The sequence below is a fragment of the Psittacula echo genome (assembly GCF_963264785.1).
Source record: "Psittacula echo genome assembly, chromosome: 2".
Classification (NCBI taxonomy): Eukaryota; Metazoa; Chordata; class Aves; order Psittaciformes; family Psittacidae; genus Psittacula; species Psittacula echo.
The window spans coordinates 160,518,385-160,544,816 of NC_137737.1; the positions used below are offsets into that span (position 1 = coordinate 160,518,385).

A 26,432-nucleotide genomic window follows, 5' to 3' on the forward strand; every position below is an offset into this window, starting at 1 on the left:
TGCAGAGAAGGAATTTGGAGAAGAGCAACACATCCATGGGCCATGTTACCAGGCATGGACCTTGGCAGGCCCTTTCCCTGCTTGCTTAGTGCCACAAGAGAAGGAGCTGCGGAAAGTGAACTGGTGTGCCAGCATTACCCCAGACGTGCATCCTCAATCCATGTCTTTGCTTCTAGAATGTAGGTGAGTGGTTTCAGGAATGTTGTCAATGTCCCTTAGCAGATGTTGTAGCCTCTTCCTCTGCCGTAGCAGCCCAGGCCTCCGAAGCCGTAGCCAAGGCCGTAGCCGAAGCCCCCAGAGGAGACGGGCACTCCCTGGGCGCTGAGTTCGCTGCCCACGGCAGCGGATGAGGAGGATCCGACGGCGGTGCTCTGGGGGAAGGAGGTGAGGATGGGTCCTGGCAGGGTGACCAGCACGGTGGAAGGCTGGATGACGACGCGGGAGTCCTCGCACTGCCTGACACAGGGCTCGTTGCAGCTGTTGGCCAGCGGGGTGGGTCCGCAGGGGCGGCAGAGGTCGTAGCAGGCCATGTCTGTGGTGTGGAGGGGCCCTGGCAGAGGAGAGGGGAGGAGAGAGGGTGTGGGGAGAGCGGAGGGCGTGGGGGTGCGAGGGGCGGTGGTGCAGGAGGGCGAGGCAGTGGGGAGGCTGGTGTGGGGCTGTGGGGCTGTGGTGCTGGGGAGGCGTCAGGGGTGCTGAGGCTGGGGCAGAGCGTGCTGGAAGAGCCGGGCCAGGGGGGCAGAAGCAGAGGGCAAGGGGCTTGAGGCTCACCTTGTTGAGCGCGCAGGAGAAGGCGTCAGCAGAGGCGAGTGAGGGACAGAGGCGCTGGGCCGGCTTTTATGCTGGTCCTGGAGTGCCTGAGGGGGCTGAGACAGCATCTTTGTACATGACAGCATGTTTGTGCAAGCAGCTGGTGTGTGTCAAATCCTTCCAAGCAATTAGTTGTGGTTGTGTTTTCCTTCCAAGAATTGTGAATGTTCATGTCCTCCTGTTGAGGACGTGTCCTGCTGGCCCTGGCGGTACGTTTCAAGTATTAGAGACCAAAGGCTTGGTGTTGATGGCGCATGTCAGGGCATTTGGCAGAACATGCAACAAAAGCATTGCAGAGGTGGCGGTGTCGTCAGTGATGTCATCCTGTGGCACTGGTGCTGTGTTGTGAAGAGGGGACCTCATGTCCCGGCAGCCCTGTCAGGCTGGTCTGGGCTTTGTAATTGTAGTGCGTGAAGGGCTGCCCCTTCCATTGCCTTCAGTCCCTCCCTGTCTTGCTGCCAGGTCACTAAGCCTGGCTTTAGGCGTTGCCTTTTGGGTGAGCTCTGTGGGTGTCCTGGTGCCCTTGTGCTTGTGAGGTTGTCCCTGGCTGTAGTGGGTTTACGTGGAAATGTTTTGGTAGCAATTATTCTGCTGTGTTGTCTTCCGTGAGAAGATGCCCGAAGCTTTCTCCAAGTCTGACAGAGCCTGTGAGAAAGACCCATGTAAGTTTGTGGAGGGCTGTTTCCTGTGGGAGAGGCCCCATGATGGAGCCGGGGAAGAGCGTGAGGGGGAAGGAAGAGCAGAGACAACGTGGGGTGAACTGACCACAATTCCCATTCCCATCCCTCTGTGCTATTTTGCGCAAGGGAGTAAGTAATTTCGAAGGGAAGATGAACCTTGATGAAGGGAGACGTTGGGGACAGGTGTTTTAAAAGTTGATTTTATTTCTCTTAATTCTTCTCTGACTTTTAATTTTGATAAATGAATTTCCCTGAGTCAAGTCTGTTTTGCTGCCACTGCAACCTGGTGAGTAATCTCCATGTCCTTCTCTCTCCTTGGGAGCTTCTTCCCCTACCTGGTTGCGGAAAAGGAGTGATAGAGGCGTTCAGTGAGCGCTTGGTGGCCAGCCATGGTCAACTCACCGCAGAACCCCATCTTCACAGGAGAACAGGGTTACAGGCTTGTTCCTGCACTTGTTCCCAGTGACCCATGCAGGTCTTTGCTGAGCCATGGTGAGGAGGATTGTGACGTCACAGTGGGGTCTTTCTTTGTGACCTCAGAGTAGACGGATGTTGGCTTGGGGTCCCTGCAGAGGTGTTTCAGAAATACAGCAGCAGGCAGGATGTTCTGTCCGGAGACCCCTCGCACTGTTGGAGCCTGCAGTGATGAGGTGCTGGTGGCCCTCTAAGCATTCCACCAAAGCATCATTTGTGGACCCCATAGCAAGGTGAGACCATGGCCTGGGGACTGTGACATGGGTGGGATGGGGAAAATGCAGCCAAAAGGTCATTGGAACAGGAACCCACACCTGAGTCAGGAGAGGTTCCCAGAGCAGGAGGCTGGTGACCTGGGCACCCTGCGTGGGATACCCGTGGTCCTCGCAGTAGTCGGTGGCACGGCCATGAGTTCCTGTGTAGTTGGCCCTGGGAACCCACCCGAACGGTCTCATGAGCCTGTGGTGCCATCACCACTGTCATGCATAGGGAGACAATGTCATGTTCAATGATTAGTATGTGCCAGTGACGGGCCTGTGTCACATTCTGGAAGGCCTCCACGTGTCACTTTGTTTTGTTGCTGATTGTGGTGGTGTATTTCCTAAGAGAGACTTTGTGGCCCTTGTTCACTTGGCTCGATGGCCTGTTGAGACCTGGCGTTGTGCTATGTAATGTTGGAAGAGCCTTGGTAGATGTAAGGAAGAGGAGGTGTCACAGGCTTGGCTGCAGAAGAACTTTATTGAGGCATAAGAGTGAAAATGCACAAGCATGAGATGGTAGAGAGCTGGTCTAAGGTGTTGGTAGGATGACCATGCTCTGAGGTTTTCTGTTTGAAGTACATGCTGTCAGAGTAGCGAGGTCTTCCTGCCCTGAATTGGGAAGAGCCCACTTAAGGTCTCATGAATCTTTCTTAGCTTGTGAGATGCTGGTTGTGCCAGAGAGTACCTGACATAGCAGATGGAGTGATGTGGAGAAGGAAGTGGCAGAAGAGGAGGAAGTCAATGGGTGATGGTAACAGCCAGGCTGGGCTGGCCCCTGCTTTGCTTCCTTTCTTGGTGCTTTGAGAAGAGGAGCTGTGAGGAGGAAATCAGAAATAGCTCGGACATGTATCCTCACTCATTCCCATGGCTTCCATGGTGTGGGTAGCTGGTTCCAGGCATGCTGTCAATGACCCTTAGCAGATGTTGCAGCCTCTTCCTCTGCCGTAGCAGCCCAGGCCTCCGAAGCCGTAGCCAAGGCCGTAGCCGAAGCCCCCAGAGGAGACGGGCACTCCCTGGGCGCTGAGTTCGCTGCCCACGGCAGCGGATGAGGAGGATCCGACGGCGGTGCTCTGGGGGAAGGAGGTGAGGATGGGTCCTGGCAGGGTGATCAGCACGGTGGAAGGCTGGATGACGACGCGGGAGTCCTCGCATTGCCTGACACAGGGCTCGTTGCAGCTGTTGCCCAGCGGGGTGGGTCCGCAGGGGCGGCAGAGGTCGTAGCAGGCCATGTCTGTGGTGTGGAGGGGCCCTGGCAGAGGAGAGGAGAGGAGAGGGTGTGGGGAGAGCGGAGGGCGTGGGGGTGCGAGGGGCGGTGGTGCAGGAGGGCGAGGCAGTGGGGAGGCTGGTGTGGGGCTGTGGTGCTGGGGAGGCATCAGGGGTGCTGAGGCTGGGGCAGAGCGTGCTGGAAGAGCTGGGCCAGGGGGGCAGGAGCAGAGGGCAAGGGACTTGAGGCTCACCTTGTTGAGCGCGCAGGAGAAGGCGTCAGCAGAGGCGAGTGAGGGACAGAGGCACTGGGCTGGCTTTTATGCTGGTCCCCGAGGGGCGGGACAGCCTTTGCGCATGGCAGCATTTGTCAGCAAGCAGCTGGTGCGTGCCACAGCCTGGCAAGTCATGAGCTGGGGAGCGTTTTCCTTCCCACAGTGCTCTCTTTGCATGTCCTCCTGTTGAGGACGTGTCCATGTGGCCCTGGCGGCAGCCTTCAAGTGACAGTGTGCGTTTGGGATGATTTGCATGGAAAGTATCTGTCAGGGTACTCTGCAGACATGGCCAGAGCATTAGAGAGGTCGGGTGGTGTCAGTGAGGTCACTCGTGTGGTGTGGTTTGTGGGTGCCTTGTGAAGAGGTTTTCCATGTCCTCATAGCCATGTCAGGGGAGGGCAGTTCACAAGAGCAGGCTGTTATCCTGGAAACGGTGCTTGAGCTCTGGTTATTCCTGTGATGTGGGGAGCACTTCCAATCTGTCCAGAATATTGCGTTGGCCCAGTCGTAGCACTACCCTCTTTTATGAGTGGCATGTTTGCAGCCTGGCCTCTGGTTTGATGCAGTGCTTGATGTGGGGCACCTTGTAAGTATCATAGAATCATAGAATAGTCAGGGTTGGAAAGGACCTTGAGATCATCTAGTTCCAACCCCCCTGCCATGGGCAGGGACACCCCACACTAAACCATGGCACCCAAGGCCTCATCCAACCTGGCCTTGAACACCGCCAAGGATGGAGCATTCACAACCTCCCTGGGCAACCCATTCCAGTGCCTCACCACCCTCTCAGTAAAGAATTTCTTCCTTAGATCCAATCTAAACTTCCCCTGTTTAAGTTTGAACCCATCACCCCTTGTCCTGTCACTAGAGTCCCTAATGAAGAGTCCCTTCCCAGCATCCTTGTAGGCCCCCTTCAGATACTGGAAGGCTGCTCTGAGGTCTCCACGCAGCCTTCTCTTCTCCAGGCTGAACAGCCCCAACTTTCTCAGCCTGTCTCCATACGGGAGGTGCTCCAGTCCCCTGCTCATCCTTGTGGCCCTCCTCAGGACTTGTTCCAACAGTTCCATGTCCTTTTTATGTTGAGGACACCAGAACTGCACACAATGCTCCAAGTGAGGTCTCACGAGAGCAGAGTAGAGGGGCAGGATCACCTCCTTCGACCTGCTGGTCACGCTCCTCTTGATGCAGCCCAGGATACGGTTGGCTTTCTGGGCTGCGAGCGCACACTGCAGCCGGCTCATGTTCATTTTTTCATCGACCAATACCCCAAGTCCTTCTCTGCAGGGCCGCTCTGAATTACTTCTCTGCCCAACCTGTAGCTGTGCCTGGGATTGCTCTGACCCAGGTGTAGGACCTTGCACTTGGCATGGTTAAACTTCATAAGGTTGGCATCAGCCCACCTCACAAGCGTGTCGAGGTCCCTCCGGATGGCATCCCTTCCCTCTGGCGTATCAACCGAACCACACAGCTTGGTGTCATCGGCAAACTTGCTGAGGGCACACTCAATCCCCCTGTCCATGTCACCGACAAAGATGTTGAACAAGACCGGTCCCAACACCGATCCCTGAGGGACACCACTCGTTACTGGTCTCCAGCCGGACATCGAGCCATTGACCACAACTCTTTGCGTGCGGCCACCCAGCCAGTTCTTTATCCACCGAGTGGTCCACCCATCAAACTGATGTCTCTCCAATTGAGAGACAAGGATGCCATGTGGGACAGTGTCGAACGCTTTACACAAGTCCAGGTAGATGATGTCAACTGCTCTGCCCCTGTCCCTCAGTTTCATAGCCCCAACATAGAAGGCCACCAAATTGGTCAGGCAGGATTTCCCCTTAGTGAAGCCACGGTGGCTGTCACCAAGCACCTCCTTGTTTTTCATGTGCCTTAGCATGTCTTCCAGGAGAATCTGCTCCAAGCTTTTGCCAGGCACAGAGGTGAGACTGACTGGTCTGTAATCCCCGGGTCATCCATTTTCCCCTTCTTGAAAATGGGGGTTATATTGCCCTTCTTCCAGTCATCGGGAACTTCACCTGTCTGCCATGATTTTTCAAATATGATGGCCAGTGGCTTAGCAACTTCATTCGCCAGCTCCTTCAGGACCCGCGGATGGATTTCATCAGGTCCCATGGACTTGTGTACATTTAGGTTTTTAAGATGGTCTCTAACCAGATCCTCTCCTACAGTGGGGCTAGGGTCCTCATTCTCACCTTTGTAAGGGTGTTCTACTTTGATTTGCTGAGTTTTGTGAAGAAGGAGAGTGCTGTTCTGCTGTTTACCTCAGTATTCCTGCAACGCCTTTGATGCTTTCTCCCCTTGCATGGTCATGGGGTGTGGGGTCACCTGTGCTTGTGGGCAGTTGGCTTGAGTGCTCTCTCAGCAGGTTTAGAGATGATGCAAAATCTGGAGAGAGCCTGAGATGCTGGACGGTTGTGCTGTGCTGTAGAGGGAACAGGAGGTGCTGGGGAATGGGCAGACAGGAATCTCCTGAAGTTCAACAGGAAGAAATGTAAAGTTTTCCATGTAGGGAGGAATGGTGCCTGTTGTCAGAACGTACTGGAGACTGAGAGGCTGGGAAGCAGCGTTGCTGATACAACTTTGTGGTGGTTGTGGAGAACAAGCTCAGGATGTTGCAGGAATTCACCCTTGCAGCAAAAGAGGGCAAGAGTCTCCATGGCAGCATAGGAAGAGATTTGCTGTCAGGTTGGTGGTGTGTGGGGAGGTGTTCTTGCTCTCTTCAATGCTGGTGAAATTTTAGGTGATCCCCAGAGGTCCTTTGTGCACTAAATGATTCTCTTTGCTATGGTTCTGCTTGTTGTGATGGCCAGGTAGTTAGAATCATAAAATCACAGAATAGTTAGGGTTGGAAAGGACCTTGGGATCATCTAATTCCAACCCCCCTGCCATGGGCAGTTGTGCTTGGAAAGAGACTTGGTCAAGTGTGTGCTGCCATGTGGAGCTTGTATGTCAGGTGTGGGTAGAAGTGCATTAGCATTTCCAAGGTTTTTGGCAAGGGAAGAGCTGGTGCCTGTGCTGGAAGCCCACAGGAGGGTTTTGCAGGGGATTTAATACATTACTGTGGCCTGGTGGACCTTTTCCACCAGCTTGATGGCCTTTGTGCTGGTTGAGGTTGAATGAGCAGTTTGCCTTTGGAGAGGCTGGAAGGAGGAGACTCGGCGGGGCTTTTAAACGGGCCCAGAGCACGGAGACTTCATTTCCCAGCCTGCCTTTGGAGAGGCTACAAGCTCTTCAGAAGAGACAGAAAAGGGAGAAGGGGTGGAGGGGTGGCCCTTTATATTAGGGAGGTCTTAGATGTTATAGGTATTGAAATTAATGATGATGAAGTTGAATGTTTATGGGTAAGAATCAAGGGGAAGGCCGGTAAGGCTGATATCCTATTGGGGGTCTGTTATCGTCCACCCAACCAGAAAGAAGAAGTGGACAACTTGTTTTATAAGCAACTGGAGAATGTTTCTGGATCTTCAGCCCTTGTTCTTGTAGGCGACTTCAACCTACCAGATATATGTTGGGAATTTCATACAGCTCAAAAAAGGCAGTCCAGAAAGTTTTTAGAGTGTGTGAAGGATAACTTTTTGTCACAGCTGGTGAGCGAGACTACCAGGGGAGGGTCTATGTTAGACCTGTCGTTCACTAATAGAGATGGATTGGTGGGTGAGGTGAAGGTTGGAGGTTGCCTGGGGCACAGTGATCATGAAATTGTAGAATTGTCAATACTCAGGGAAATCAGGAGGAACATCAATAAGACCTATACCTTGGACTTCCGGAGGGCAGATTTTGGCCTGTTTAAGAGACTCATTCGGAGAGTTCCTTGGGAAACTGCCCTTGAAAATAAAGGAGTTCAGGAAAGATGGGTGTGCCTCAAAACAGAGATCTTGAGGGCACAGGAAAAGTCTGTTCCTGTGTGCCGAAAGATGAGCCGACAAGGCAAGCGTCCAGCCTGGATGGGTACTGAGGTTATGAAGGAACTTAGAAATAAAAAGAAGGTGTATCATCTTTGGAAGGAGGGTAGGGTTTCTCAGGGAGTGTTTAAGGAGGCTGCTGGGGCATGTAGAAAGAAAATTAGGGAGGCCAAAGCTCAGTTTGAACTTAAATTGGCAACTTCCGTAAAGAATAATAAAAAAAGTTTTTATAAATATATCAATGGTAAAAGGAAGGGTAAGACTGATCTTTGCTACTTATTGGATGAGGCAGGAAACTTAGTAACTAAAGATGAGGAGAAAGCAGAAGTGTTTAATGCCTTTTTTGCCTCAGTTTTCAGTAGGAAGACACCTTGCCCTCACAATAACTGTACTTTGGGGTTGGTAGGTGGTGTTAGGGAGCAGAATGGTCCTCTTGTTATTCAAGAAGAGGAAATTAGAGAATTGTTGAGGCACCTGAACATTTATAAATCAATGGGACCAGGTGGGATCCATCCCAGGGTGATGAGGGAGATGGCGGATGAGCTTGCAAAGCCGCTCTCCATCATTTACCAACAGTCGTGGCTCACTGGTGAGGTTCCAGATGATTGGAAGTTGGCCAATGTGATGCCCATTTATAAAAAGGGTAGGAGGGAGGATCCTGGTAATTATAGGCCAGTTAGTCTGACCTCAGTGCCGGGAAAGTTAATGGAAAAGTTCATACTGAGTGCTATTAAGCAGCACTTAAGAAATGGCCAGGGTATTAGACCCAGCCAGCATGGGTTTATGAAGGGCAGGTCATGCTTGACCAACCTGATTTCCTTTTATGATCAGGTGACCCGCCTGGTGGATGTGGGAGGGGCTGTGGATGTTGTCTATTTGGATTTCAGCAAGGCTTTTGATACTGTCCCCCATAACATACTCCTGGAAAAGCTAGCAGCTCACGGCTTGGACAGGAGCACTCTTTGCTGGGTCAGTAACTGGCTGGATGGCCGGGCCCAGAGGGTGACGGTGAACGGTGTTGCATCCAGCTGGCAACCTGTCACCAGTGGTGTACCTCAGGGGTCTGTGCTGGGACCGGTGTTGTTCAATATTTTTATTGATGATATGGATGAGGGTATTGAGTCTTTCATCAGTAAGTTTGCAGATGACACTAAGTTGGGAGCTTGTGTCGATCTTCTGGAAGGAAGGAAGGCTCTGCAGAGAGACCTGGATAGGTTGGATAGATGGGCAGAATCCAATAAGATGAAATTTAATGAGTCTAAGTGCCGAGTCCTACATTTTGGCCATAAAAACCCCTTGCAATGTTATAAGTTGGGGACAGTGTGGCTGGATAGTGTCCAGGTAGAAAGGGATCTGGGGGTATTGGTGGATGGCCAGCTGAATATGAGCCAGCAGTGTGCCCTGGTGGCCAAGAAGGCCAATGGCATCCTAGCCTGCATTAGGAATGGTGTGGCCAGCAGAAACAGAGAGGTTATTCTTCCCCTGTACTCAGTACTGGTGAGGCCGCACCTTGAGTACTGTGTCCAGTTCTGGGCTCCTCAGTTTAAGAAGGACGTGGAAATGATTGAGCGCGTCCAAAGGAGGGCAATGTGGCTGGTGAGGGGCTTGGACCACAAGCCCTACGAGGAGCGATTGAGAGAGTTGGAGTTGTTTAGCCTGGAGAAAAGGAGACTCAGAGGTGACCTTATCACTCTCTACAACTTCCTGAAAGGAGGTTGTAGACAGGTGGGGGTTGGTCTCTTTCACCAGGCAGCAACTGACAGAACGAGAGGACACAGTCTCAAACTGTGCCAAGGAAGGTACAGGTTGGATATTAGGAAGAAATTTTTCACAGAAAGAATAATAAAATATTGGAACGGTCTGCCCAGGGTGGTGGTGGAGTCACCGTCCCTGGATGTGTTTAAAAAGAGATTGGATGTGGCACTTGGTGACATGGTTTAGTCGAGGTGTAGGGCATGGGTTGGACTCGATGATCTTGAAGGTCCCTTCCAACCTAGTAATTCTGATTCTGATTCTGATTCTGGGAGAAGTGAAGAAGAGGAGGTGTCTGAGGCTTGGATACAGGAGAAGTTTATTAATGAAAAAATGGTGAAATTTCAGGAGAACCAAGAAATCCAGTGTTAGGTAAAAGTAGGGCAACCATCAGCTGGGTCCCCTGTGTGTAGCAGGTGTTGCCCGAATCCTGAGGTCTTTGTGCCCCAGAGTGTGAGCAGTGCACTGGAGATGCCCAGTGGGGTTTTGGCTGTGAGATAGTGTTTGAAGTGGACTAGATGAGAATGAGAAGTGCGGAGAAGGCATTTGGAGAAGAAGAGGAGGTCCATGAGCCATGTGTCCAGGCAGCACGAGGTGGGCCCATTCTCTCCTGGATTTCAGGCATGCTGAGGCACTGGGCTGGCTTTTATGCTGGTCCCCGAAGGGCGGGACAGCCTTTGCGCATGGCAGCATTTGTCTGCAAGCAGCTGGTGCGTGCCACTGCCTGGCAAGTGATGATCTGTGGCGTGTTTTCCTTCCCACAGCGCTGCCTTTGCATGTCCTCTTGTTGAGGACGTGTCCATCTGGCCCTGGCGGCAGCTTTTAAGTGCAATTATTGAAGGCCAAAAGCTTGTTTTTCGTGGCATCTTTTTGGCCAGGCAGTAAACACGATCAAAGTGTTAGAGAGGTGGGGTGTCCTCCGTGAGGTTATCCCATGGTGCTCATGTGCTGTGGTTTGCAGGTGCATTGTGAAGAAGGGGTACCATTTCCTCACAGCCCTGTCATTCTGGTCTGGGCTTTGGAGCTGTGCTTGCTGTGGGGGGCTGTCCCTTCCATCGCATTCAGTCCCTCCCGGCCTTGTTGCCAGGTCGCTAATCCTGACTTCAGGCCTTGCTTGAGGTCTGTGCATGTTCTGGTGCCCTTTGTGGTTGCAAGGTTGTCCGTGGGAGAGTGTGTTTATGTGGAAAGGTTTTGGTAGCCGTGGGTCTGGTGTGGTGCCTTCTGTGAGAAAATGCCGGAAGATTTCTCCATGTGCAATAGAGCATGTGGGAAGGACCTATGTTGGGTAAGATCATGGAGGAGTCTTTCCCATTATAGTGACCCCACAATGAAGAAGCTTAGAGTGTGATGAGGAACGACTGGCAGAGACACCATGTGTTGAACTGACCACAACTTCCATTCCCCTACACCATGTGCCACTTTGGTCCAGGCTGTAAGTACTTTGGGACTGAAGTGGATCCTTGAAGAAAAGAGGCGTAGGGGGAAAATAGTTTAAGTGTTGATTAATTTCTTATTTTTCTACCCAGATGTTGTTAAATGAATTTCCCCATATTGGGTCTGTTTTGCTGCCACTGGAAACTGGGAGTGATCTCCATTTTCTTATCTTGACTCCAGAGGTTTAGCCTTATTCCTCTCCCCCTAATGCAGTTGAGGAAGAGGAGTGATGCAGGAGCTCAGTGAGCACTTGGTGCCCAGCCGAGGTGAACCCACCACAGAGCCCCATCTTCGCAGTAGAACATGCTGACAAGCTTGTTCCTGGACCTCGTCCCCATTGCCTTGCATAGGGCCTCATTACTCCAGTGTGAGGAGGGTTGTGACCTCATACTGGGGGTCTTTCTATGTGACCTCAGAGCAGAGGGATGTTGGCTTGTGGTCCCCTGCAGAGGTGGTCCAGAGAGTCTGCATCAGGGAGGATGGTGATCAGGAGACCCCCTGCGTGGGTCTCTGTTGTGTTTCATGGTGAAGAGGTGCTGATGGCTTGAGGAAACTCCAACTCATCATTTGTGGACCCCATAGTAAAATGAGACCATGGCCTAGGAATTCTGGTGTGTGTGGAAAGGAGGCCAAGCAGCCAGGTGGTCAGTCAACGCCGACCCACAGCTGGGTGAGAGGATGATCTCAGAGCAGGAAGAGTGGTGACCTGTGAACACTGCATAGCATACCCAAGGTCCTTACAGTAGGGGGGGCCTGAGGAACCACCCGAGTGGTCTCATGAAGCTGTGGTGACGCCATCAGAGGCGTGCTCATGGGAACAGCCCCAACTTTCTCAGGCTGTCTCCATACGGAAAGTGCTCCAGTCCCCTGATCATTCTCATGGCCCTCCTCTGGACTTGTTCCAACAGTTCCATGTCCTTTTTATGTTGAGGACACCAGAACTGCACACAATGCTCCAAGTGAGGTCTCACGAGAGCAGAGTAGAGGGGCAGGATCACCTCTTTCGACCTGGTGGTCACGCTGCTCTTGGAGCACCTTCCGTACGGAGACAGGCTGAGAAAGTTGGGGCTGTTCAGGCTGGAGAAGAGAAGGCTGTGTGGAGACCTCATAGCTGCCTTCCAGTATCTGAAGGGGGCCTACAAGGATGCTGGGGAGGGGCTATTTATCAGGGACTGTAGTGACAGGACAAGGGGTAACGGGTTGAAATTAAACAGTGGAAGTTCAAATTGGATCTAAGGAAGAAATTCTTTACTGAGAGGGTGGTGAGGCACTGGAATGGGTTGCCCAGGGAGGTTGTGAATGCTCCATCCTTGGCGGTGTTCAAGGCCAGGTTGGATGAGGCCTTGGGTGCCATGGTTTAGTGTGGGGTGTCCCTGCCCATGGCAGGGGGGTTGGAACTAGATGATCTCAAGATCCTTTCCAACCCTAACTATTCTATGATTCTATGATTCTGTGTTCAAGACTGTCTTTGAGCCAGCGCTGGCTCAAATCTCTGTCAGGTTGTGAAAGCAGCCCAGGTGCCAGTCTTTGTTGGTTGTGGTGGCATACTTCCCAGGAGAATCCTTGTGGCCTTTTTCACCCACACTGACAGCCTGTTGAGCTCTGGCTTTGTGCTGCGTGAAGCTGGAATATCTTTAGTAGAAGAAAGGCGGAGGAGGTGTCAGAGGTTGGGATGCAGGAGAAGTTTATTGAGACAAAAGCATGAAAACGTACAAGCATAAGGAGGAATAGAGCTGATATTCAAGTAGGGTGACCATGCTCTGAGGTCTTCTGTATGCAGTAGATTTTGTCAGAGCACCGAGGTCTTCCTGGCTTGCCTGGGGAGGAACCCAGTGGAGGTCCCCCGCTGCTGTTTGCCTGTGAGATGCTGGTGTGGCACAGAGTACTGCACACAGCAGATGGGGTGGTGCAGAGAAGGAATTTGGAGAAGAGCAACACATCCATGGGCCATGTTACCAGGCAGCCTTGGCAGGCTCTTTCCCTGCTTGCTTAGTGCCACAAGAGAAGGAGCTGTGGAAAGTGAACTGGTGTGCCAGCATTACCCCAGACGTGCATCCTCAATCCATGTCTTTGCTTCTAGAATGTAGGTGAGTGGTTTCAGGAATGTTGTCAATGTCCCTTAGCAGATGTTGTAGCCTCTTCCTGTGCCGTAGCAGCCCAGGCCTCCGAAGCCGTAGCCAAGGCCGTAGCCGAAGCCCCCAGAGGAGACGGGCACTCCCTGGGCGCTGAGTTCGCTGCCCACGGCAGCGGATGAGGAAGATCCGACGGCGGTGCTCTGGGGGAAGGAGGTGAGGATGGGTCCTGGCAGGGTGACCAGCACGGTGGAAGGCTGGATGACGACGCGGGAGTCCTGGCACTGCCTGACACAGGGCTCGTTGCAGCTGTTGGCCAGCGGGGTGGGTCCGCAGGGGCGGCAGAGGTCGTAGCAGGCCATGTCTGTGGTGTGGAGGGGCCCTGGCAGAGGAGAGGAGAGGAGAGAGGGTGTGGGGAGAGCGGAGGGCGTGGGGGTGCGAGGGGCGGTGGTGCAGGAGGGCGAGGCAGTGGGGAGGCTGGTGTGGGGCTGTGAGGCTGTGGTGCTGGGGAGGCGTCAGGGGTGCTGAGGCTGGGGCAGAGCGTGCTGGAAGAGCCGGGCCAGGGGGGCAGGAGCAGAGGGCAAGGGGCTTGAGGCTCACCTTGTTGAGCGCGCAGGAGAAGGCGTCAGCAGAGGCGAGTGAGGGACAGAGGCGCTGGGCCGGCTTTTATGCTGGTCCTGGAGTGCCTGAGGGGGCTGAGACAGCATCTTTGTGCATGACAGCATGTTTGTGCAAGCAGCTGGTGTGTGTCAAATCCTTCCAAGCAATTAGTTGTGGTTGTGTTTTCCTTCCAAGAATTGTGAATGTTCATGTCCTCCTGTTGAGGACGTGTCCTGCTGGCCCTGGCGGTACGTTTCAAGTATTAGAGACCAAAGGCTTGGTGTTGATGGCGCATGTCAGGGCATTTGGCAGAACATGCAACAAAAGCATTGCAGAGGTGGTGGTGTCGTCAGTGATGTCATCCTGTGGCACTCGTGCTGCGTTGTGAAGAGGGGACCTCATGTCCCGGCAGCCCTGTCAGGCTGGTCTGGGCTTTGTAATTGTAGTGCGTGAAGGGCTGCCCCTTCCATTGCCTTCAGTCCCTCCCTGTCTTGCTGCCAGGTCACTAAGCCTGGCTTTAGGCGTTGCCTTTTGGGTGAGCTCTGTGGGTGTCCTGGTGCCCTTGTGCTTGTGAGGTTGTCCCTGGCTGTAGTGGGTTTACGTGGAAATGTTTTGGTAGCAATTATTCTGCTGTGTTGTCTTCCGTGAGAAGATGCCCGAAGCTTTCTCCAAGTCTGACAGAGCCTGTGAGAAAGACCCATGTAAGTTTGTGGAAGTCTGTTTTCTGTGGAAGAGGCCCCATGATGGAGCCGGGGAAGAGCGTGAGGGGGAAGGAAGAGCAGAGACAACGTGGGGTGAACTGACCACAATTCCCATTCCCATCCCTCTGTGCTATTTTGCGCAAGGGAGTAAGTAATTTCGAAGGGAAGATGAACCTTGATGAAGGGAGACGTTGGGGACAGGTGTTTTAAAAGTTGATTTTATTTCTCTTAATTCTTCTCTGACATTTAATTTTGATAAATGAATTTCCCTGAGTCAAGTCTGTTTTGCTGCCACTGCAACCTGGTGAGTAATCTCCATGTCCTTCTCTCTCCTTGGGAGCTTCTTCCCCTACCTGGTTGCGGAAAAGGAGTGATGGAGCCGTTCAGTGAGCGCTTGGTGGCCAGCCATGGTCAACTCACCGCAGAACTCCATCTTCACAGGAGAACAGGGTTACAGGCTTGTTCCTGCACTTGTTCCCAGTGACCCATGCAGGTCTTTGCTGAGCCATGGTGAGGAGGATTGTGACGTCACAGTGGGGTCTTTCTTTGTGACCTCAGAGTAGACGGATGTTGGCTTGGGGTCCCTGCAGAGGTGTTTCAGAAATACAGCAGCAGGCAGGATGTTCTGTCCGGAGACCCCTCGCACTGTTGGAGCCTGCAGTGATGAGGTGCTGGTGGCCCTCTAAGCATTCCACCAAAGCATCGTTTGTGGACCCCGTAGCAAGGTGAGACCATGGCCTGGGGACTGTGACATGGGTGGGATGGGGAAAATGCAGCCAGAAGGTCATTGGAACAGGAACCCACACCTGAGTCAGGAGAGGTTCCCAGAGCAGGAGGCTGGTGACCTGGGCACCCTGCGTGGGATACCCGTGGTCCTCGCAGTAGTCGGTGGCACGGCCATGAGTTCCTGTGTAGTTGGCCCTGGGAACCCACCCGAACGGTCTCATGAGCCTGTGGTGCCATCACCACTGTCATGCGTAGGGAGACAATGTCATGTTCAATGATTAGTATGTGCCAGTGACGGGCTTGTGTCACATTCTGGAAGGCCTCCATGTGTCACTTTGTTTTGTTGCTGATTGTGGTGGTGTATTTCCTAAGAGAGACTTTGTGGCCCTTGTTCACTTGGCTCGATGGCCTGTTGAGACCTGGCGTTGTGCTATGTAATGTTGGAAGAGCCTTGGTAGATGTAAGGAAGAGGAGGTGTCACAGGCTTGGCTGCAGAAGAACTTTATTGAGGCATAAGAGTGAAAATGTACAAGCATGAGATGGTAGAGAGCTGGTCTAAGGTGTTGGTAGGATGACCATGCTCTGAGGTTTTCTGTTTGAAGTACATGCTGTCAGAGTAGCGAGGTCTTCCTGCCCTGAATTGGGAAGAGCCCACTTAAGGTCTCATGAATCTTTCTTAGCCTGTGAGATGCTGGTTGTGCCAGAGAGTACCTGACATAGCAGATGGAGTGATGTGGAGAAGGAAGTGGCAGAAGAGGAGGAAGTCAATGGGTGATGGTAACAGACAGGCTGGGCTGGCCCCTGCTTTGCTTCCTTTCTTGGTGCTTTGAGAAGAGGAGCTGTGAGGATCAAATCAGAAATAGCCCGGACATGTATCCTCACTCATTCTCATGGCTGCCATGGTGTGGGTGGCTGGTTCCAGGCATGCTGTCAATGACCCTTAGCAGATGTTGCAGCCTCTTCCTCTGCCGTAGCAGCCCAGACCTCCGAAGCCGTAGCCAAGGCCGTAGCCGAAGCCCCCAGAGGAGACGGGCACTCCCTGGGCGCTGAGTTCGCTGCCCACGGCAGCGGATGAGGAGGATCCGACGGCGGTGCTCTGGGGGAAGGAGGTGAGGATGGGTCCTGGCAGGGTGACCAGCACGGCGGGAGGCTGGATGACGACGCGGGAGTCCTGGCACTGCCTGACACAGGGCTCGTTGCAGCTGTTGGCCAGCGGGGTGGGTCCGCAGGGGCGGCAGAGGTCGTAGCAGGCCATGTCTGTGGTGTGAAGGGGCCCTGGCAGAGGAGAGGAGAGAGGGTGTGGGGAGAGCGGAGGGCGTGGGGGTGCGAGGGGCGGTGGTGCAGGAGGGCGAGGCAGTGGGGAGGCTGGTGTGGGGCTGTGGGGCTGTGGTGCTGGGGAGGCGTCAGGGATGCTGAGGCTGGGGCAGAGCGTGCTGGAAGAGCCGGGCCAGGGGGGCAGGAGCAGAGGGCAAGGGGCTTGAGGCTCACCTTGTTGAGCGCGCAGGAGAAGGCGTCAGCAGAGGCGAGTGAGGGACGGAGGCGCTGGGCCGGCTTTTATGCTGGTCCCCGAGGGGCGGGACAGCCTTTGCGCATGGCAGCATTTGTCAGCAAGCAGCTGGTGCGTGCCACAGCCTGGCAAGTCATGAGCTCGGGAGCGTTTTCCTTCCCACAGTGCTCTCTTTGCATGTCCTCCTGTTGAGGACGTGTCCATGTGGCCCTGGCGGCATCCTGCAAATGACAGTGTGCGTTTGGGATGATTTGCCTGGAAAGTATCTGTCAGGGTACTCTGCAGACATAGCCAGAGCGTTAGAGAGGTGGGGTGGTGTCAGTGAGGTCACTCATGTGGTGTGGTTTGTGGGTGCCTTGTGAAGAGGTTTTTCATGTCCTCATAGCCATGTCAGGGGAGGGCAGTTTACAAGAGCAGGCTGTGATCCTGGGAACGGTGCTTGAGCTCTGGTTATTCCTGTGATGTGGGGAGCACTTCCAATCTGTCCAGAATATTGCGTTGGCCCAGTCGTAGCACTACCCTCTTTTATGAGTGGCACGTTTGCAGCCTGGCCTCTGGTTTGATGCAGTGCTTGATGTGGGGCACCTTGTAAGTATCATAGAATCATAGAATAGTTAGGGTTGGAAAGGACCTTGAGATCATCTAGTTCCAACCCCCCTGCCATGGGCAGGGACACCCCACACTAAACCATGGCACCCAAGGCCTCATCCAACCTGGCCTTGAACACCGCCAAGGATGGAGCATTCACAACCTCCCTGGGCAACCCATTCCAGTGCCTCACCACCCTCTCAGTAAAGAATTTCTTCCTTAGATCCAATCTAAACTTCCCCTGTTTAAGTTTGAACCCATCACCCCTTGTCCTGTCACTACAGTCCCTAATGAAGAGTCCCTTCCCAGCATCCTTGTAGGCCCCCTTCAGATACTGGAAGGCTGCTCTGAGGTCTCCACGCAGCCTTCTCTTCTCCAGGCTGAACAGCCCCAACTTTCTCAGCCTGTCTCCATACGGGAGGTGCTCCAGTCCCCTGATCATCCTCGTGGCCCTCCTCAGGACTTGTTCCAACAGTTCCATGTCCTTTTTATGTTGAGGACACCAGAACTGCACACAATGCTCCAAGTGAGGTCTCACGAGAGCAGAGCAGAGAGGCAGGATCACCTCCTTCGACCTGCTGGTCACGCTCCTCTTGATGCAGCCCAGGATACGGTTGCTTTCTGGGCTGCGACCGCACACTGCAGCCGGCTCATGTTCATTTTTTCATCGACCAACACCCCAAGTCCTTCTCTGCAGGGCTGCTCTGAATCTCTTCTCTGCCCAACCTGTAGCTGTGCCTGGGATTGCTCTGACCCAGGTGTAGGACCTTGCACTTGGCATGGTTAAACTTCATAAGGTTGGCATCAGCCCACCTCACAAGCGTGTCGAGGTCCCTCCGGATGGCATCCCTTCCCTCTGGCGTATCAACCGAACCACACAGCTTGGTGTCATCAGCAAACTTTCTGAGGGCACACTCAATCCCCCTGTCCATGTCACCGACAAAGATGTTGAACAAGACCGGTCCCAACACCGATCCCTGAGGGACACCACTCGTTACTGGTCTCCAGCCGGACATCGAGCCATTGACCACAACTCTTTGCGTGCGGCCACCCAGCCAGTTCTTTATCCACCGAGTGGTCCACCCATCAAACTGATGTCTCTCCAATTGAGAGACAAGGATGCCATGTGGGACAGTGTTGAACGCTTTACACAAGTCCAGGTAGATGACGTCAACTGCTCTGCCCCTGTCCATCAGTTTCATAGCCCCAACATAGAAGGCCACCAAATTGGTCAGGCAGGATTTCCCCTTAGTGAAGCCACGGTGGCTGTCACCAAGCACCTCCTTGTTTTTCATGTGCCTTAGCATGTCTTCCAGGAGAATCTGCTCCAAGCTTTTGCCAGGCACAGAGGTGAGACTGACTGGTCTGTAATCCCTGGGTCATCCATGTTCCCCTTCTTGAAAATGGGGGTTATATTGCCCTTCTTCCAGTCATCGGGAACTTCACCTGTCTGCCATGATTTTTCAAATATGATGGCCAGTGGCTTAGCAACTTCATTCGCCAGCTCCTTCAGGACCCGCGGATGGATTTCATCAGGTCCCATGGACTTGTGTACATTTAGGTTTTTAAGATGGTCTCTAACCAGATCCTCTCCTACAGTGGGGCTAGGGTCCTCATTCTCACCTTTGTAAGGGTGTTCTACTTTGATTTGCTGAGTTTTGTGAAGAAGGAGAGTGCTGTTCTGCTGTTTACCTCAGTATTCCTGCAACGCCTTTGATGCTTTCTCCCCTTGCATGGTCATGGGGTGTGGGGTCACCTGTGCTTGTGGGCAGTTGGCTTGAGTGCTCTCTCAGCAGGTTTAGAGATGATGCAAAATCTGGAGAGAGCCTGAGATGCTGGACGGTTGTGCTGTGCTGTAGAGGGAACAGGAGGTGCTGGGGAATGGGCAGATAGGAATGTCCTGAAGTTCAACAGGAAGAAATGTAAAGTTTTCCATGTAGGGAGGAATGGTGCCTGTTGTCAGAACGTACTGGAGACTGAGAAGCTGGGAAGCAGCTTTGCTGATACAACTTTGTGGTGGTTGTGGAGAACAAGCTCAGGATGTTGCAGGAATGCACCCTTGCAGCAAAAGAGGGCAAGAGTCTCCATGGCAGCATAGGAAGAGATTTGCTGTCAGGTTGGTGGTGTGTGGGGAGGTGTTCTTGCTCTCTTCAATGCTGGTGAAATTTTAGGTGATCCCCAGATGTCCCTTGTGCACTAAATGATTCTCTTTGCTATGGTTCTGCTTGTTGTGATGGCCAGGTAATTAGAATCATAGAATAGTTAGGGTTGGAAAGGACCTTGAGATCATCTAATTCCAGCCTCCCTGCCATGGGCAGTTGTGCTTGGAAAGAGACTTGGTCAAGTGTGTGCTGCCATGTGGAGCTTGTATGTCAGGTGTGGGTAGAAGTGCATTAGCATTTCCAAGGTTTTCGGCAAGGGAAGAGCTGGTGCCTGTGCTGGAAGCCCACAGGAGGGTTTTGCAGGGGATTTAACACATTACAGTGTTCTGGTGGTCCTTTTCCACCAACCTGATGGCCTATTGAGCCCTATCTTTGTGCTGGTTGAGGTTGGATGAGCAGTGGGAGAAGTGAAGAAGAGGAGGTGTCTGATGCTTGGATACAGGAGAAGTTTATTGAGGAACAAAATGGTGAAAAGGCAGGAGAACCAAGAAATCCAGTGTGAGGTAAAAGTAGGGCAACCATCAGCCAGGTCCCCTGTGTGTAGCAGGTGTTGCCCGAATCCTGAGGTCTTTGTGCCCCACAGTGTGAGCAGTGCACTGGAGATTCCCAGTGGGGTTTAGGTTGTGAGATAGTGTTTGAAGTGGACTAGATGAGAATGAGAAGTGCGGAGAAGGCATTTGGAGAAGAAGAGGAGGTCCATGAGCCATGTGTCCAGGCAGCATGAGATGGGCCCATTCTCTCCTGGATTTCAGGCATGCTGAGGCACTGGGCTGGGTTTTATGCTGGTCCCCGAGGGGCGGGACAGCCTTTGCGCATGGCAGCATTTGTCAGGAAGCAGCTGGTGCGTGCCACAGCCTGGCAAGTCATGATCTGTGGCGTGTCACTGGGAGTGTGCGTTTATGTGGAAAGGTTTTGGTAGCTGTGGGTCTTCTGTGGTGCCTTCTGTGAGAAAATGCCAGAAGCTTTCTCCATGTCCAATAGAGCATGTGGGAAGGACCTATGTTGGGTAAGATCATGGAGGAGTCTTTCCCATTATAGTGACCCCACAGTGAAGCAGTTAAGAGTGTGATGAGGAACGACTGGCAGAGACACCATGTGTTGAACTGACCACAACTTCCATTCCCCTACACCATGTGCCACTTTGGTCCAGGCTGTAAGTACTTTGGGACTGAAGTGGATCCTTGAAGAAAGGATGCGTAGGGGGAAAGTGTTTTAAGAGTTGATTAATTTCTTTTTTGTCTACCCTGATTTTGTTAAATGAATTTCCCCATATTGGGTCTCTTTTGCTGCCACGGGAAACTGGGAGTGATCTCCATTTTCTTATCTTGACTTCAGAGGTTTAGCCTTATTCCTCTCCCCCTAATGCATTTGAGGAAGAGGAGTGATGCAGGAGCTCAGTGAGCACTTGGTGCCCAGCCAAGGTGAACCCACCACAGAGCCCCATCTTCGCAGTAGAACAGGGTGACAGGCTTGTTCCTGCACCTCATCCCCATTGCCTTGTATAGTGCCTCATTACTCCAGTGTGAGGAGGGTTGTGACCTCATACTGGGGGTCTTTCTATGTGACCTCAGAGCAGAGAGATGGTGGCTTGTGGTCCCCTGCAGAGGTGGTCCAAGTACACAGCAGCAGGGAGGATGGCTGTTCCTGAAACCCCCTACACTGTTGGACCCTACAGTGAAAAGGGGCTGGTGTCCAAGATAGGCCCAAAGACATCATTTGTGGACCCCATAGCGAGGTGAGACCATGGCCTGGGGGCTGAGATGTGAATGGAATGGGGACCATGCACCCATTAGGTCAGTGCAACAAGGATTCACACTGGGGTCGGAGGAGTGTCCTGGTTTAGCAGTAGCAGTCATTTTTTCTGCTGGTGCAGTGCTGTGTTTTGACTTTTGGCCTGGGAATAATACTGATAAAGCCGATGTTTTCAGTTGCTGGTCAGAATGTTTACCCTGACCAAGGACTTTGTGAGTCTCATGCTCTGCCAGGGAGGAGGAGAAGCTGGGGGGAAGCAGGGACAGGACACCTGACCCAAACTAGCCAAAGAGGTATTCCATACCACAGCACGTCATGCCCAGGATGTAGAACTGAGAGTTCCCAGAAGGGCTGGAGCACTGCGGGGTGGGGGCGAGGTACCGGTTGGTGAGCGGTTGTATTCTCTTCCTTGTTATTTCCTTTATCATTATTATTATTGGTGGTAGCAGTAGTGATTTGTGTTATATCTTAGTTATTAAACTGTTCTTATCTCAACCCATGGGAGTTGCATTCTTTTGATTCTCCTCCCTGTCCCTCCAGAAGCGGAGGGAAGAAAGGTGGGGGGGAAGTGGACTGCGTGGTTCTGATTTACGGCCTGGGCTTAAACCACGACAGTTCTTTTTTGGCGCCCAACGTGGGGCTTGGAGGGTTGAGATAACAACAGATCTGACCGAGGCACAATGCTGATTTATTGGCTCTCAGAGTTGTTTCTCTTGATGTCAGGGTTTCAGTATGCTGTAGCTTACTTAGAGCCGGTATTTGCTGTGTTAGTGTTTTTTAAGTGTGGGACTTGGGCTAAGGTTCTTGTTTCATTGTACTTTATGGTAATGGCTTGTAATACGGGTGGGCTCCGGCAGCAGGGTGGGATGGACGTGGCCGTGGACTTGTACCTGGCCGTCCCGCTGCTCTTCACCGTCCTGGCCCTCGTCCTCGCCTCCGTCTTTGTGAGGCTGCGGGGAGCTGAGAGGGAGCGGCCCGGGAGGGCGGCCCTGGGGACCAAGCGGTGGCGGGAGCAGGCCCGGAGGCCGGCAGGGAGTGGCTGCCGGTGGAGGAAGTCGGGGCAGACGAGGAGGGAAAGGAGGCGGTTGCCGAGCAGCGGGAGGAGGCGGCGGAGGAGCCAAGCCCCACGGCCGAGCCCAGCCCCGCGGCGGCCGAGAGCATCCCCCGGCAGCCACCCACCGAGCCCCGCGAGCCATTTGGTGCCTCAAAGTACTGTGTCACATTGTGGAAGCAATCCAGGAGCCTGTCTTTGATGCTAGTGGTGCCCTACTTCCCAGGAGAAGACTTATGGCATTTTGCCACTTACATGAATGACCTTCTGATACCTGACTTAGTGCTGCGTGAAGTTGGAAGAGCCTTGGTAGAAGAAAGGTCGAGGAGGCATCAGGGGCTGGGATGGAGGCGAACTTTCTTGAGGCAAGAGGAATTGTGAAGAGGGGTCCCCATATCCTCACAGCATCGTTACACTGGTCTGGGCATTGGAGCTGTGTTGGCCATGAGGGGCCTGCCCCTCCCCTTGCATCTGGTCCCTCTCTGCCTTGCTGCCAGGTCTCTAAGCCCGTCTTTTGGCCTGTCCTTTCCCTTTGGATGTGCTCTGTGGTTGTCTCGGTGGCCTTTGGACTTGTAAGGTGTTCACTGGGTGAGTGCTTTTACGTGAAATTTTTTTGTTAGCCTTTATGCTGCTGTGGTGTCTTCCGTGAGAATGTGCCTCCTGAAGCTTTCTCCAGGTCCAGTAGAGCCTGTGGGAAGGATTCCCATAAGTTTGTGGAGTTCTGTTTCCTGTGGAAGGGGCCCCAGAATGGAGCAGGTGAAGAGTGTAAGGAGGGTGGTGTGGCAGAGACAATGTGGGGTGAACTGAACCACAATTCCCCTTCTCATCCCTCTGTGCTGTTTTGGGCAAGGGAGTAAGTAATGTAGGAGGGAAGATGAACCTTGAAGAAGGGAGAGATTGGGGGTGGGTGTTCTAAGCTTTGTTTCAGTTTGTTATAATTCTACTCTGACTTTTGATTTGGATAAATGAATTTCCCCATATTACGTCTGTTTTGCTGCCACTGGAAACCAGTGAGTGATCTTCATGTTCTTAACTCGATTTGAGAGACTTTCATCCTGTTCTTCTCTCCCCTATCCTCTGGAGGAAGAGGAGTGATAGAGCAGCTCATTGAGCGCTTGTTGCCAAGCCAAGCTCCACTCTTGGAGCCCCATCTTTGCAGGAGAGCTGGGTCACAGACTTGGTCCTGCACTTGTCCCCAGTGCCCCATGCAGGGCTGTGCTGAGCCAAGGTGAGGAGGACTGTGACCTCACAGTGGGGGCTTTCTGTGTGACCTCAGAGCAGAGGGGTGGTGTCTTGTGGACCCCTGCAGAGGTGGTCCAGAGAGTCTGCATCAGGGCGGATGGGGATCAGGAGACCCCCTGCGTGGGTCTCTGTTGTGTTTCATGGTGAAGAGGTGCTGATGGCTTGAGGAATCTCCAACTCATCATTTGTGGACCCCATAGTAAAGTGAGACCATGGCCTAGGAACTCTGGTGTGTGTGGAAAGGAGGCCAAGCAGCCAGGTGGTCAGTGCAACACCGACCCACAGCTGGGTGAGAGGATGATCTCAGAGCAGGAAGAGTGGTGACCTGTGAACACTGCATAGGATCCCCAAGGTCCTTGCAGTAGGGTTGCCTGAGGCACCACCCGAATGGTCTCATGAGTCTGTGGTGACTCCATCAGAGGCGTGCTCATGGCAGTGTTGTCATGTTCAAGACTGTCTTTGAGCCAGCGCTGGCTCAAATCTCTGTCAGGTTGTGAAAGCACCCCAAGTGCCAGTCTTTGTTGGTTGTGGTGGCATACTTCCCAGGAGAATCCTTGTGGCCTTTTTCACCCACACTGACAGCCTGTTGAGCCCTGGCTTTGTGCTGCGTGAAGCTGGAATATCTTTAGTAGAAGAAAGGCGGAGGAGGTGTCAGAGGTTAGGATGCAGGAGAAGTTTATTGAGACAAAAGCATAAGGAGGAATAGAGCTGATATTCAAGTAGGGTGACCGTGCACTGAGGTCTATTGTATGCAGTAGATAATGTCAGAGCACTGAGGTCTTCCTGGCTTGCCTGGGGAGGAACCCAGTGGAGGTCCCCCGCTGCTGTTTGCCTGTGAGATGCTGGTGTGGCACAGAGTACTGCACACAGCAGATGGGGTGGTGCAGAGAAGGAATTTGGAGAAGAGCAACACATCCATGGGCCATGTTACCAGGCATGGACCTTGGCAGGCCCTTTCCCTGCTTGCTTAGTGCCACAAGAGAAGGAGCTGCGGAAAGTGAACTGGTGTGCCAGCATTACCCCAGACGTGCATCCTCAATCCATGTCTTTGCTTCTAGAATGTAGGTGAGTGGTTTCAGGAATGTTGTCAATGTCCCTTAGCAGATGTTGTAGCCTCTTCCTGTGCCGTAGCAGCCCAGGCCTCCGAAGCCGTAGCCAAGGCCGTAGCCGAAGCCCCCAGAGGAGACGGGCACTCCCTGGGCGCTGAGTTCGCTGCCCACGGCAGCGGATGAGGAGGATCCGACGGCGGTGCTCTGGGGGAAGGAGCTGAGGATGGGTCCTGGCAGGGTGACCAGCACGGCGGGAGGCTGGATGACGACGCGAGAGTCCTGGCACTGCCTGACACAGGGCTTGTTGCAGCTGTTGGCCAGCGGGGTGGGTCCGCAGGGGCGGCAGAGGTCGTAGCAGGCCATGTCTGTGGTGTGGAGGGGCCCTGGCAGAGGAGAGGAGAGGAGAGAGGAGAGGGTGTGGGGAGAGCGGAGGGCGTGGGGGTGCGAGGGGCGGTGGTGCAGGAGGGCGAGGCAGTGGGGAGGCTGGTGTGGGGCTGTGGGGCTGTGGTGCTGGGGAGGCATCAGGGGTGCTGAGGCTGGGGCAGAGCGTGCTGGAAGAGCCGGGCCAGGGGGACAGGAGCAGAGGGCAAGGGGCTTGAGGCTCACCTTGTTGAGCGCGCAGGAGAAGGCGTCAGCAGAGGCGAGTGAGGGACAGAGGCACTGGGCTGGCTTTTATGCTGGTCCCCGAGGGGCGGGACAGCCTTTGCGCATGGCAGCATTTGTCAGCAAGCAGCTGGTGCGTGCCACAGCCTGGCGAGTCATGAGCTGGGGAGCGTTTTCCTTCCCACAGTGCTCTCTTTGCATGTCCTCCTGTTGAGGAAGTGTCCATGTGGCCCTGGCGGCAGCCTTCAAGTGACAGTGTGCGTTTGGGATGATTTGCATGGAAAGTATCTGTCAGGGTACTCTGCAGACATGGCCAGAGCATTAGAGAGGTGGGGTGGTGTCAGTGAGGTCACTCGTGTGGTGTGGTTTGTGGGTGCCTTGTGAAGAGGTTTTCCATGTCCTCATAGCCATGTCAGGGGAGGGCAGTTTACAAGAGCAGGCTGTTATCCTGGGAACGGTGCTTGAGCTCTGGTTATTCCTGTGATGTGGGGAGCACTTCCAATCTGTCCAGAATATTGCGTTGGCCCAGTCGTAGCACTACCCTCTTTTATGAGTGGCATGTTTGCAGCCTGGCCTCTGGTTTGATGCAGTGCTTGATGTGGGGCACCTTGTAAGTATCATAGAATCATAGAATAGTCAGGGTTGGAAAGGACCTTGAGATCATCTAGTTCCAACCCCCCTGCCATGGGCAGGGACACCCCACACTAAACCATGGCACCCAAGGCCTCATCCAACCTGGCCTTGAACACCGCCAAGGATGGAGCATTCACAACCTCCCTGGGCAACCCATTCCAGTGCCTCACCACCCTCTCAGTAAAGAATTTCTTCCTTAGATCCAATCTAAACTTCCCCTGTTTAAGTTTGAACCCATCACCCCTTGTCCTGTCACTACAGTCCCTAATGAAGAGTCCCTTCCCAGCATCCTTGTAGGCCCCCTTCAGATACTGGAAGGCTGCTCTGAGGTCTCCACGCAGCCTTCTCTTCTCCAGGCTGAACAGCCCCAACTTTCTCAGCCTGTCTCCATACGGGAGGTGCTCCAGTCCCCTGCTCATCCTTGTGGCCCTCCTCAGGACTTGTTCCAACAGTTCCATGTCCTTTTTATGTTGAGGACACCAGAACTGCACACAATGCTCCAAGTGAGGTCTCACGAGAGCAGAGTAGAGGGGCAGGATCACCTCCTTCGACCTGCTGGTCACGCTCCTCTTGATGCAGCCCAGGATACGGTTGGCTTTCTGGGCTGCGAGCGCACACTGCAGCCGGCTCATGTTCATTTTTTCATCGACCAATACCCCCAAGTCCTTCTCTGCAGGGCCGCTCTGAATTACTTCTCTGCCCAACCTGTAGCTGTGCCTGGAATTGCTCTGACCCAGGTGTAGGACCTTGCACTTGGCATGGTTAAACTTCATAAGGTTGGCATCAGCCCACCTCACAAGCGTGTCGAGGTCCCTCTGGATGGCATCCCTTCCCTCTGGCGTATCAACCGAACCACACAGCTTGGTGTCATCGGCAAACTTGCTGAGGGCACACTCAATCCCCCTGTCCATGTCACCGACAAAGATGTTGAACAAGACCGG

General features: G+C 53.4%; 4 pseudogenes across 4 annotated transcripts; all 4 read right to left on the minus strand.

Moving 5' to 3' along the window:
• Nucleotides 1–215: 215 nt before the first annotated feature.
• LOC308217586 (feather keratin 1 pseudogene) lies at nucleotides 216–530 on the minus strand (annotated as a pseudogene). The gene has a single exon. The product of its transcript is annotated as a feather keratin 1 pseudogene (transcript).
• Nucleotides 531–3,135: 2,605 nt separating this feature from the next.
• On the minus strand, nucleotides 3,136–3,450 carry LOC308217536 (feather keratin 1 pseudogene; annotated as a pseudogene). Its single transcript has one exon. The product of its transcript is annotated as a feather keratin 1 pseudogene (transcript).
• A 9,474-nt stretch (nucleotides 3,451–12,924) lies between these two features.
• LOC308233100 (feather keratin 1 pseudogene) lies at nucleotides 12,925–13,239 on the minus strand (annotated as a pseudogene). The gene has a single exon. The product of its transcript is annotated as a feather keratin 1 pseudogene (transcript).
• Nucleotides 13,240–15,844: 2,605 nt separating this feature from the next.
• On the minus strand, nucleotides 15,845–16,159 carry LOC308217689 (feather keratin 1 pseudogene; annotated as a pseudogene). The gene has a single exon. The product of its transcript is annotated as a feather keratin 1 pseudogene (transcript).
• Nucleotides 16,160–26,432: the final 10,273 nt, after the last annotated feature.